We start from the raw sequence: 12,244 nt of genomic DNA on the forward strand, positions 1-12,244 counted from the left end.
TAATATAATTATTATTATGCATTATATTATCAATAATAATAATTGTTGTTATAATTATTGTTATTATATATTAATAGTAGTAGTAAAATCAAAATATTTGCATAGAAAGTCGTACTGTAATGTCTATACTACTGCTACTACTGTTAAACATTATTTCTTATAATTTTATTTTTCACATTTTTATGTATTTTCATATATTTTATGTGTTTTTTGTCTTTGGAACAACTTTCGTTTTCGGCTGGCATCATATGTAGGCCACTGGTTAGTGACTGGAGGTCTAGTTAATGTTAAATAGCTATTTCGTCTCATAGTGTAACTCATCAGTGTCTTGAACTCTTACATGGATCAAGCCATCATCCAGGGTTACCAGTCTTGAGCTTTAACCACTAAACCACGGCACATACGTCAGCGTGCTCGTTTTCTGGGTGACCTTTTAAAAGTCATGAGTGATTTGTGTTCATCAGCTGTCATTACTGGGATGGTAATAACTTCCCCCTGTGGAAAAGACAGCGCTGTCATAATGGATTTAAAATGTCTCATCATCATCAACATCATCATCATCATCATCACTGAAACAGAGTAAAACAAACCCATTGTGTCCCTGGCTGTTGTTAGCGATGCAGAGGAGGGGCGTCATATTGGTTTCTCTCACAGCAATGACGACGATGATGATTCGGGCGGCTATATTTAGACCGTCTGTGTTCAAACTTCCCACAGGCTCGCTGGCGTCGTGTAGCTGCTTTTATGGAGAATCCAAATACAGAATTAGGCCTTCAGGTGGAGTCCTGAAACTCCACAGACTGTCGTGTTCTTCAAAACATGACACGCCTAAAGCTCTTCGTTTCATCTGTGTTTATGTATGCACTCCAAAAACAACTGATAAAGAATAATTCATTTAGAGAAGTTTATGCGGAAAGGAATAGTTCAACCTCAAAACTTCCTACAACAGGGCTAAAATATGTATTTTTTAATTGAAAATTGATGGATGAACATATTTTGCGGGAAAATAAATCAAAGAAAAGTTTGCACTATTTTATTATTTTATTTTATTTTTGATAAAATAATTTATTTTTGTTTAATAAATATGCTGACATTAAAATATGGTACTTTAAAATAAATAAATAAATAAATATTCTGAAAGCTTTGAAGGCGATCCCATAATAATTTTATATGGCTTTACAATAGTAATAATAAATACTTTATTATATGTTTATATATGATGATAAATATTGTATTATAAATGTGGTGATTGTGTCTAAGCTGGACACCTAACTTAATAAATAATATTAACCCTAGTTGCTACAAAAATCTTTAACATTAAAAAAAAATAAGAAAAGAAAAAGAATACAGGTTTGAAATGATATAAGGGTGAGTAAATAATTTATTTTTAAATTTTCTGGTAAATTTGGCTAAACATGAAAAATGTTGTTGATATTAGTTGGGAAAGCACAACAAATCATTTTTAACAGTAAAAAAAAAAGTCAAAGTTTTTGTCTTAATTTAACTTGTTTCTTGCAATAACAAATTATAGGACTAGATTTTAGCATTTTAAATAAAACCAAGTTTGGGACTTTAATCAGAGCTTTTCCAGAATGTATTCATGCTGAAATTTGTGCACATACAATATATAACATGCTTTGCGTCATTATATTAAATGCATTTTAGCTATAAAGATTTTCTAAAAACATTATTTATTGACATGTTTAAATGGTCATGAAAAACAATGCTAATATGCTGTTTAGGAAGAAGATTTTGTTCAGTGCTCATGTTGTGTAGTTCAGTATATGAGTATGTTTGTGTGTTTATATTTGTAATGCACTTATGAATTTGTTAGCCCTCTCTGGTTCAGATTAAATATTTGCAGGTTGTGTTTCATTCAATGGCAGGAAATACGCTGTCGAGCCAGCTTGTTTTCAGACTGTGTTTGAGTGGCTCTTGCTCTCTGGCATCTCTGGTGCTTCAGCTTCAGTCAACCGAAAAACTGCTGTGGTCTGATTAGAGCACAGATACAGATTTATGGGAACAAAGAGTGATTTTTTAATTTTTTTTATTTTGGACATTTGCAATGTGTTTGTTGCATTTCATTATATTTTTTTAGAAAGCACAGGCACAGCTAAATTCTAGCACTTACAGGACAGTTCACCTGAGATCTCGGTAAGAACTTAAAGGAACAGTTCACCCAAAAATTTGCTGAAAATGTGCTCACCCTCAGGCCATCCAAGATGTAGATGAGTTTGTTTCTTCATCAGATTTGGTGAAACGTAGCACTGCATCAGTGTCTCAGCAATGGATCCTCTGCAATGAATGGGTGCCGTCAGAATGAGAGTCCAAACAGCTGATAAAAACATCACAATAATCCACACCACTCCAGTCCATCAGTTCACATCTTGAGAAGCCAAAAGCTGCGTATTTGTAGGAAACAAATCTATCATTAAGACGTTTAACGTCAAACCGTTGTTTCTGGCCAAAATCCACAAATCCATAATCCATAATTACGGTTCCTCCAGTGATAAAGTCCATTTCCTGTTGTCTCGCATCAAAATCCAGCCACATATATGTTTAGAGCTGTTTTGGCTTGATCTGTGCAGATTTCTCTCCTGATTCAGACCAGACAACTTTTTCACTGGAGAAAGCAATATTATGGATTATGGACTTGTATTTTAGTGATGGTTTGAAGTTAAAAACATCTTAATGATGGATTTGTTTCTTACAAACAGCAGCTTTTTTCTTTACAAGACATGCTGGACTGGAGTGGTGAGGATTACTTGTGGATTATTGTGATGTTTTTATCAGCTGTTTGGACTCTCATTCTGACGGCACCCATTCACTGCAGAGCATCCATTGCTGAGCAAGTGATGCAATGCTACATTTCTCCAAATCTGATGAAGAAACAAACTCATCTACATCTTGGATGGCCTGAGGGTGAGGACATTTTCAGCAAACTTTTTTCATATTTGGGTAAACTATATTTCTTTAATCGATGCTAGACCTCCGCTCTACATGGATGTGTGTTAATATGGCATCCTTTTGGTCAGTCACTTGGTTTTGTGTTTAACAAATCCCATAAGATTTACTCAAGGCTGGCATTAATCACTAGCTCAGGGCCGTCCACACACCCCACTGATTTAAAGTTTTAGTTTCCACTTCAGTAAATGCAACATGCATCTTCTGAAGTTTAATTATTCATCACAGGTGTGTGATTAAAAATAAAACACCATCCGCACGAGTCATCAGGCCTGATTTTAATCATCTATTAAAATAAGCAATATGTTCATCGTCCATCAGCAAAGAATTGTTAATGATTGATTGGATTTTTTTTTTATTGTCCAAGCTTTGCTGTAAGTAAATGAGCTGTAAAGATTGTGCACAGTGAAACATCCTGTAAATGTAATTACAGTGATTGTAATAGCAACAGTAAAGTTAAGGATGTATAGTAAAAGTTGGGAATGCATTGACTTTGTAGAATGATTGCAGACGTTCATGTCAGATTAATTGTTTGTGTTGTGATGGTGGAGGTATATTGAGAAACTTCGACAGAACTACATAATGCATCTCTCAAACGATTTTAAAGATAACATCAAATCAAAAAGCACTGATTTGCTGATGTTTTCCCCCTTTTTATGATCCAATCAATACCAAGTGGATAAAATCCAGCTTTTTTCCCCCCTCACTGAATATCCTGTTTTACTCGTAAACAAAGTGGGGCCCAAAAGATAACAAAAAAAATTTCTGAAGACAATCACCTATTGCACCTTTAAGAGGAGGCTTGTTTTAGCTTGTTGTAAAAAAAAAAGTGAGTGAGTGAATAACTGGCCGAATGTGTTGAAACAAGAGCCAGAGTTTTGCCCTGTAGTGGTAATTACCGGCGTGACAGATGGCTTGAGACGCCTGCGCTTCTGTTGTGAACGGAGCGACACACTTCACACACTTATATTTATCATTCACTCTGCATCTCAGTGCATCCTGAGCAAGACTCATAACACTGTGGGTCTTTCAATTGAGTTACAGGCAAATTTGCAGTCCTTAGTTGGTGTTTTGTGTTTAGATGATTGAATTGCTTTAATGACTCAATTTATCATGGTCAAATATGTTATTAAATTCTATTCAAAAGTTAGAGGTCAGCAAGATTTTTTCAAATAATACTTTTATTTGAAAATATGCATTAAATTGATCAAAAGTGACAGTAAGGACATTTTAAAGTGTGACAAAATATTTTTATTACAAATAAATGCTGTTCTTTTGAACTTTCTATCCATCAAATAATCTGGAAAAATAAAAAAGTATCACCGTTTCCACAGAAATATGAATCAGCACAGCTGTTTTTAACATTGATATTAATCAGAAATGTTTCTTGAGCAGCAAATCAGCATATTAGAATGATTTCTGAAGATCATGTGACACTGAAGACTGGAGTAATGATGCTGAAAATTCAGCTTTGATCACAGAAATAAATTACATTTTACCAATTTTTATTGTATTTTTGATTAAATAAATGGAGCCTTGGTGAGCAGAAGATACTTTTTTTTTCAAACACATAAAAAACCTAATGTTAATTCAGAACATAATTTTTGTGCGTTTCATATTGTTTTAATGTCCAAATTTAGCAAAATAAATAAAAAATTAAATGAATAAATAAATAAATACATACATAGGTACATACATAATAAATAAATAAAACAAATTATATATATATATATATATATATACACAGTACACACACACACACAAACATGAACTCACTCCATATAGTGGAACTACATGCCTTGCTATCTATTTTGTTTTCCTCATTATAAACAGTGGAAATGTTCAAAAACCTTGTCAGAGATTATTGTTTAAATATAAATCTCCTGGATTAAAAACATGTGACAACTAGCCCCGGTCTGTCCTATAACAGTTTTCATTACCCAAATCATACGCACCCCTATAGCGTCTCCTCTCATATGCCAGCCGTTATTCAGATTGGCACGGGCCGTGATCGGGACAGTTGGTGTCCGCCCCGCTGATGACAGATTTGGCAGAGATTGAACAGGAAGTTGGCAGAGCCATGTGTGATTAAACAGGAAACAGATCCAGGCGGCGAGTGTATGAATGGATCAGCGCTCGAGTGATCAAAGCCTCGGGTGCCAAAACCTATCTGAACACACCAGGATCAATAGTGTGAATCAGAGCTTCAGGGACAACTTTAGAGAGCCGGCCGTGTTTCAGATGAGACGTGGCCCTTATGCTGATCTATGATGATGGTTAACACTGTAAATCATCTGTAAATCCAGCTACATGAATCTGGGTTTTGCAGTGTATTACATACTGTCTGGTTCTGCTGATCTGAACACTTATTCTACCATATATTTCAATGTTATGTAATCATGTTTGTATTTGTGGTGTGTGACACTTGTTGTCCAGTGATTCATTTGTCTGTACTGAAGCCTGTCATCTTCGACTTGACTAGGGTTTAACCCTCATAATGCATTTCAAATATGTATTCGGTTTTCACATTCTGGGTGAGCTTGTACCCGAAAAATTGCTTTATAAAACAGTCAACAACTCCTCATTAACGAGTGAATGTGAAAAATTTCAAAGTTCAAAAAATGTCAAAATTGTATAATTGTACCATGTTTTTATTGCTTGTATCCCTTTTATATTAATTAAAAAGTTAAGAAATGCACATGAACCACACTAAAAACACTATAATGCAAAAAATATATATATATTTTTCTAATATTGATGAGAAATCTTATTTGAATATACCATTGTATGAAATTTATAAGAACATATAATCTGAGAATTATCAGTGTTTATTAACCCCATTGGAATGAATGGATTTTAATCAAATTCCTTTGACTTTATAACTCAGGATTGTTCAGAAAGGTCCGAAAAGTATTTCATACTTACCAAAATGACTCAAGCACGAAATGTGTTACTTTTATTTTTTTTTAATGGTTATATCGCTTTAAAAATAATTGTAAAAAAGTTTGATGAATGAATGAATAAATAAGTAAATAAATAAATGTTGTATTTGGAGGGTCTTAAAACTCTTTCCAAAGTTGCGTCCCCCTTACTAAAAACTATGCAGTTTTTATGTATCTCTTCCAGGTCAAAACAAATCTGAATGCTTTATGAGAGTGAAAAGACCATAAATATTCAGTAATATTATTGATCTGACTTGCTATCAGGCGAGAACAAAACTTAAACTGAATTAAAGGAACACTCCACTATTTTTGAAAATAGGCTCATTTTCCAACTCCCCTAGAGTTAAACAGTTGAGTTTTACCGTTTTCAAATCCATTCAGCCGATCTCCGGGTCTGGCGGTAGCACTTTTAGCTGTAGCTTAGCATGCAGGCACAGCAGGCGCAATGATATTATGCAGTGCCTGAAAATAGGCTTACTGGAAGTTACCTAGCTGGGGACTATTTTCAGGCGCTGCGTAATATCATTGCGCCTGCTGCACCCATGGTACGGCAGCAAAGTTCCTTGATTATTACGCCGGAATGAGAGTATAGTTCCTAGCCATATCGGCCTAGAAAATCGCAACTTTTAATTTTCCGTCGGTCTTAGTACACGATGTAACTACAGAAGAGTCCAGTTTTAAATAGGAAAAATATAGAAACTCTTTGGTCATTTTTGAGCGAGATGCTAATGGTCTAATCAGATTCAGTGATCTATGCTAAGCTGCAGCTAAAAGTGCTACCGCCAGACCCGGAGATCGGCTGAATGGATTCGAAAACGGTAAAACTCAACTGTTTAACTCTAGGGGAGCTGGAAAATGAGCCTATTTTCAAAAAATAGTAGAGTGTTCCTTTAAGCTGCATGATGCACACTGAAACTAATATCTTTCAGAGATTCTAACTTTGACACATCCAGTTGTTCCACTAAAGCCCTCATGGTTCAGACTCCTGGAAGTAAAACCAATCACACAACTGCTCATCTCTGCTCAGATCCTCCTAAAATCCTTTAGGAGATAAAAATAAACAGTTAATGGAGACTAGAGCTGTGAAATGAATTAATGAGAAACATTTGCGTTCAAAGATCTCAGAAGTTTCCTTGCATATATTTGGTATCTTGAGCACATTGATGAGATTTCTTCCGAAACTTTAGAGAGGTCAGATTACTGGGGTAGTTTTGTTTTAGGAGACACATTTCAGAAGCAGGAGCAGAATCCGACTCTTGACCTGTTCTGCAGTTTCATTGTTTCTGCGAATGTGCGTCAAACCCTGTGATTTCATTTGTTTTGATTAATTACTCTACTCACAAACTGAATTAGTAATTCATGACCCCCCCCCAAAAAACACAGTTTAGCACTTTAGCTGCTTTATTTTTGCATCCCACAGCAAATTGTATTTTGTAAAATAATGAGTGCTCAGTAGAAGCTTATTACAGGACATTGTTGAGTTTCTCCACTGGCTTCATACAGTAAAATAACACCAAGAAGAGCCATAGCCAGTAGAAAAGACCTTCTTTCCAGACTCCAGCGAACCTGACAGAAATAATTAGCTGTAATGGATGGTCTGAAGTCTGAACTGTGTGAAGTCTTTAGCATCTCCAGAATCAGAGTCTGTAAATAACAGATCTGAAAATAATGCTGTATGTTTCAGTTTGTGCACGTATAGCTCCTATAGACAGCTGCATTGATTGTGGGTTGTTTGTTGTACTTTCTGCTTTTCTCAGAGTTGTTCAACGCTTTGTTTTCCTTATCCCAGAAATGTCGTGAACCGTGTGAACATGAGCAGGAAGAGCACTCACCAGCTTGTCTTTTAAGACTGTGAAGTGTGACCAAAATCTTAGATTATTTCACAGTTTAGTTGCTTTCAAGTGCATTAGAATTTTGTCCCTTCAACTTAACATAATAAATTCAATAACAATATCACAAAAACATTTATCATGAAGACAGATGCAGACAGAAGACGTTTGTCTCACAATCTTGGTGAGTTTGGAAATTATTTGAAAATTGTTATCATCATAATATTCTTTTTTGATGGGAAAAAATGTAACTTTTTTTCCTCATCAGAATGGTACAAAACTTGGTAAAGGTTGAAAAGGTTAAATGGTCCTGAAAAAAACAACAACACTTGTTCTCCTCGTGGTTTCATCTAATGGAATCGTTTGGTTCTGAGCCCCCAAAAAACAAAAAAAAACTTACTGAAAGCTCATTTTTGAGATATCAACCTCAAATTTGGAACACATCTTTTTTAGATGCATGGCTTTGATTTTCTCACAGTTTTAGAGTAAAAACAAATTAATGTTGAAAATAGTATTATTTTTTCATGACAATAAACTTCTATAACATTGTTATTATTATTATTATTATTATTATTATTAGAATTATTAATTATTATTATTACAATCAGGCCAGAAACACACTGAATAAGGAGATTAGAGTGACCAAGAGGAACTACGCTAAAAAGGCAATAAAGCTCTTTCTGATTCTGATTCTGATTCTGATTATTATTTACTTTTTTTACTAAGAAATTTATTTTCCAGGTCTACGCTCAAAAAGTAGTTAACAGGTAAAAAATGGATTATAATTACTGCTTAAATATAATTTAGTACCATAAAATCCCCTAAAAATACAAAATGTTAAGTAATTAAAAAAGCATTATCAAACTAAAATATAGTATATTAATTTCATTGAAATAAAAAAAAAAGTTTATTTTTGACCACCATGCGAGGAGCACCAGAGGGTTAAAAACTTCTCAAAAGTTTATGGTCTAAGAAGTAACTTGTGATGGCTGAATCAAATTACTTGCATACAAATGCAAAAATGATTGGAGACCTTTGTAAAAAAAAAAACCATTTCAGCCGCTCGTTTCTGATGCTTGTTGATAGTTATGTCATGTGGAAGAATAGTGTAGCATCTATCATACATTCTCCTCATTACTTCACTGTGACTGGATGGCCCAAGTGTCTGAATATAAAACAAAAGTTGTAAATGTGTATCTAGTTTATGTCAGAACACTGTTGAAGTTCAGGATGATTAATTTTGCTGCTTCATTTCAATAGATGTAGGCTGTCTGAATTCTGAAAGCTGCAGTTTTTTGAGTATATCTAACTTTAAAAATCAAATACTTAAGGAATATATGATTTTTCTTGATTTGGTCCCTTTAATCAAGTGAGAAACAAATCACATATAATTTTTTCATACTAGATAGTCAAGATGAGTGTAATGCATTGTGAGACATAAGATCTCATGCAACGTGTTTTGCTGTATAATGCACGTTTTGTAGTTTTCAGGTCATTTCATGCATGCACAAATTGTGCCATCAAAGAAAATAATTTCAATACTTTTGATTGGTGCTTGGAGAAACTCCAGTCTATGAGCAGTAATAGTGATGCTCACTTTATCAAACACCACTAACAAGACTTGATATTCTGTCTGTGGCGCAGCATTAAACTTTTGAAGTGTTTCAGTCGTCAGAGCTCAGCCTGTTGTCGGGAGGGCCTGAAGGTGGACGCGTCCTTTATTAGACGACATTGAGGAGTTTATCCATATTTCTTAAACGACTGCAACACGCTCTCATTAGGTGGCAAGTTCTCGTCTCTAACAGCTGTGAGAACTGGACCAGCAGGAGGACGGGCGGATCTGTGTCATTCCTCTAGTGATCTTCATGATTGATTAGCAACCTGTGGAGCTTCATCATGACGCTGACGTCTTTCACGCGTCCCTGCTGAAGATGATCTCTGAAAACATGATCTCATTCACTTTAATGGAAACCCAGTATACAGTAAAACAGTGATTCTTACAAAGAAATATCCATGTACATTTTTAAACATTTATATTCATGCATCCAAAGCAACTTACATTGCATTCAAGTTATGCATTTTATCAGTTCATGCATTTCCTGGGAATCGAACCCATGACTTTAATGCTGCAAGCATCATACTCTACTATTTGAGCTACAGGAACACCACAAAATCAGAATGAGGAAAAATAGAAAACGAATCCTATTTTTAGGATTGTTAGGATTTTTGCATTATACTATTATTATGACAGTATTTTCCCTCAGTTTTACCCTCAAATTCTCATTACTGTAAAATAAAGGAAATCATGAGAAAGTACAGAAAATAACGAAAATGGTTAAAAATAAGGTGACCATAATTTTGCAAACAAATGTGCTTTATGTACAGTGTTTCCTTTAATGTTCATGTTTGTATATTATTATATAATATTTTCATTTTTATTTTATTATTGTTATGCACTTTTATGTTATGTGTGTTTTATGTGTTAGAAATACTTCATAGACTAGTTGAATTTTCCTGCAAATCTAAAGAATAATTAACTAAACCTTTTTTTTTTTTAATTACCGATCATTGACAACTTCTTGTTTTCATAAAACATTTTTTTTCTTCATTGTATGCATATTTCTCCAACCCAGGCTTATTGAAAAACATACTTATGGTTACATTTCTGCAAAATATTACATTGCTTCTTGCAATTTTTTTAGACTTTAAAGTAGTGCTGTCAAATGATTCATCACGATTAATCGCATCCAAAATAAAAGTTTTATTGTGTACTGTGTGTGTACTGTGTATATTTATTATGTATATATAAATACAAACACATGCATGTATATATTTAAGAAAAATATGTTATGTTTATATATTAAATATATTTATATATAATATAAAATATAATAATATAAATGTATATACATGTAAATATTTTCAAAATATATGCTGAATGTGTGTGCTTTTATAGGTTTGACACCACTACTAATAAGTCCAAGAGGTCCATGAAACACTTCATTTGGATGCGATTAATCGTTTGACAGCACTACTTTAAAGTGAAATGTTCAGTGAGAGCACTAAAAACACGTTCAGTTTTATCCGAAACAGATGGACGTGAATCTGGCAACGTTTTATTAATTTAAGAGATTCACTCCTGTATTTAAATGCATTTGTAACTCCTTAAACTTTGCGGTGTGAATGTGGTCATCATGCCATCATGTCCTCTGTGAAGACGAGACCTTTATTTCCGGATGGAATGATAAACTCAAACATATTCAGAGGTGTGACCGTTCCTGTCCTTGAAAGCAATTATTACGATCCATAAATATGCTGCGTGGCGTTCGCAAACACATCTCATTGAACTGTCAAATGAATGTCGACACACCCGGACAGATGAAAGTGAAACGACATTTGAAGTCCTTGTCATTTGAACAGATGCTAAAAGACTTCTGTAATGTGAACGTGAGCTTCGGGTCGCAACCGACGTTGAGTCCTCTCCTTACTCTTGGTAATGCATCTCTTTCTGTCTTTTTCTCCTTGTGTTTATGAGCAGATTATTATGAGCTGGCGCGAGAATGTGGGTTGAAGGTTAATGTCTTTTGGCTGCTTGTGTATGTACAGTATGTTTCTCTGTGCTTGATGAAGCAGGACAGCTCACTTCCTCGAGACATGTCTAATAAGGACAAACAGCCGTCTGAGAATCGCTGTAAGACCAATGACACCGGAGCGTTTCTTCCCCAAGACGCTTCCTGAATTAGAGAGCTTTGTGTCTGTTTTCTGAGGCAAATCTCCTAGTGGCTGATGCAGGAAAGCCTCCAGAGCAGCTCAGCCTTAATATCACTGAAAAGTCCAAAGACTTCATTGAAACCCGCTTTTGTCTTCTGTCCTAAGACAAAATAATATGAGCATCGGAAAGAGAGCTGTGTATTTCTGCAAGCCAACATTAATGCTTTTATCACACCTCATGGGAAAGAAAAGGATGAGTTTGCTTGTTCATTGTAGATGAGTTTGTTTCTTCATCAGATTTGGAGAAATGTAGCATTGCATCACTTGCTCACCAATGGATCCTCTGGTAATGAATGGGTGCCATCAGAATGAGAGTCCAAACAGCTGATAAAAACATCACAATAATCCACAAGTAATGGAAGTAATGCACAATCTGTGTCTTTAAGACGTTTTTCATTTCAAACCGTTGCTTCCGGCTAAAATACAAGTCCATAATCCATAATAACGCTTCCTCCAGTGAAAAAGTTGTCTGGTCTGAATCAGGAGAGAAATCTGCACAGATCAAGCACCGTTTACAAGCCAAAACAGCTCTAAACAAATATGTGGCTGGATTTTGATGTGAGAGAACAACAGTAGATGGACTTTTTCACTGGATGAAATTTTATTATGGATTATGGATTATATATTTTGAAGCAATGGTTTGAAGTTAAAGCGTCTTAATGATGAATTTGTTTCTTACAAACACACAGCTTTTGTCTTCTCAAGACATTAACTGATGGACTGGAGTGGTGTGGATTA

Source organism: Sinocyclocheilus rhinocerous, unplaced genomic scaffold, assembly GCF_001515625.1.
Source record: "Sinocyclocheilus rhinocerous isolate Xijiao unplaced genomic scaffold, SAMN03320098_v1.1 scaffold942, whole genome shotgun sequence".
Lineage (NCBI taxonomy): Eukaryota > Metazoa > Chordata > Actinopteri > Cypriniformes > Cyprinidae > Sinocyclocheilus > Sinocyclocheilus rhinocerous.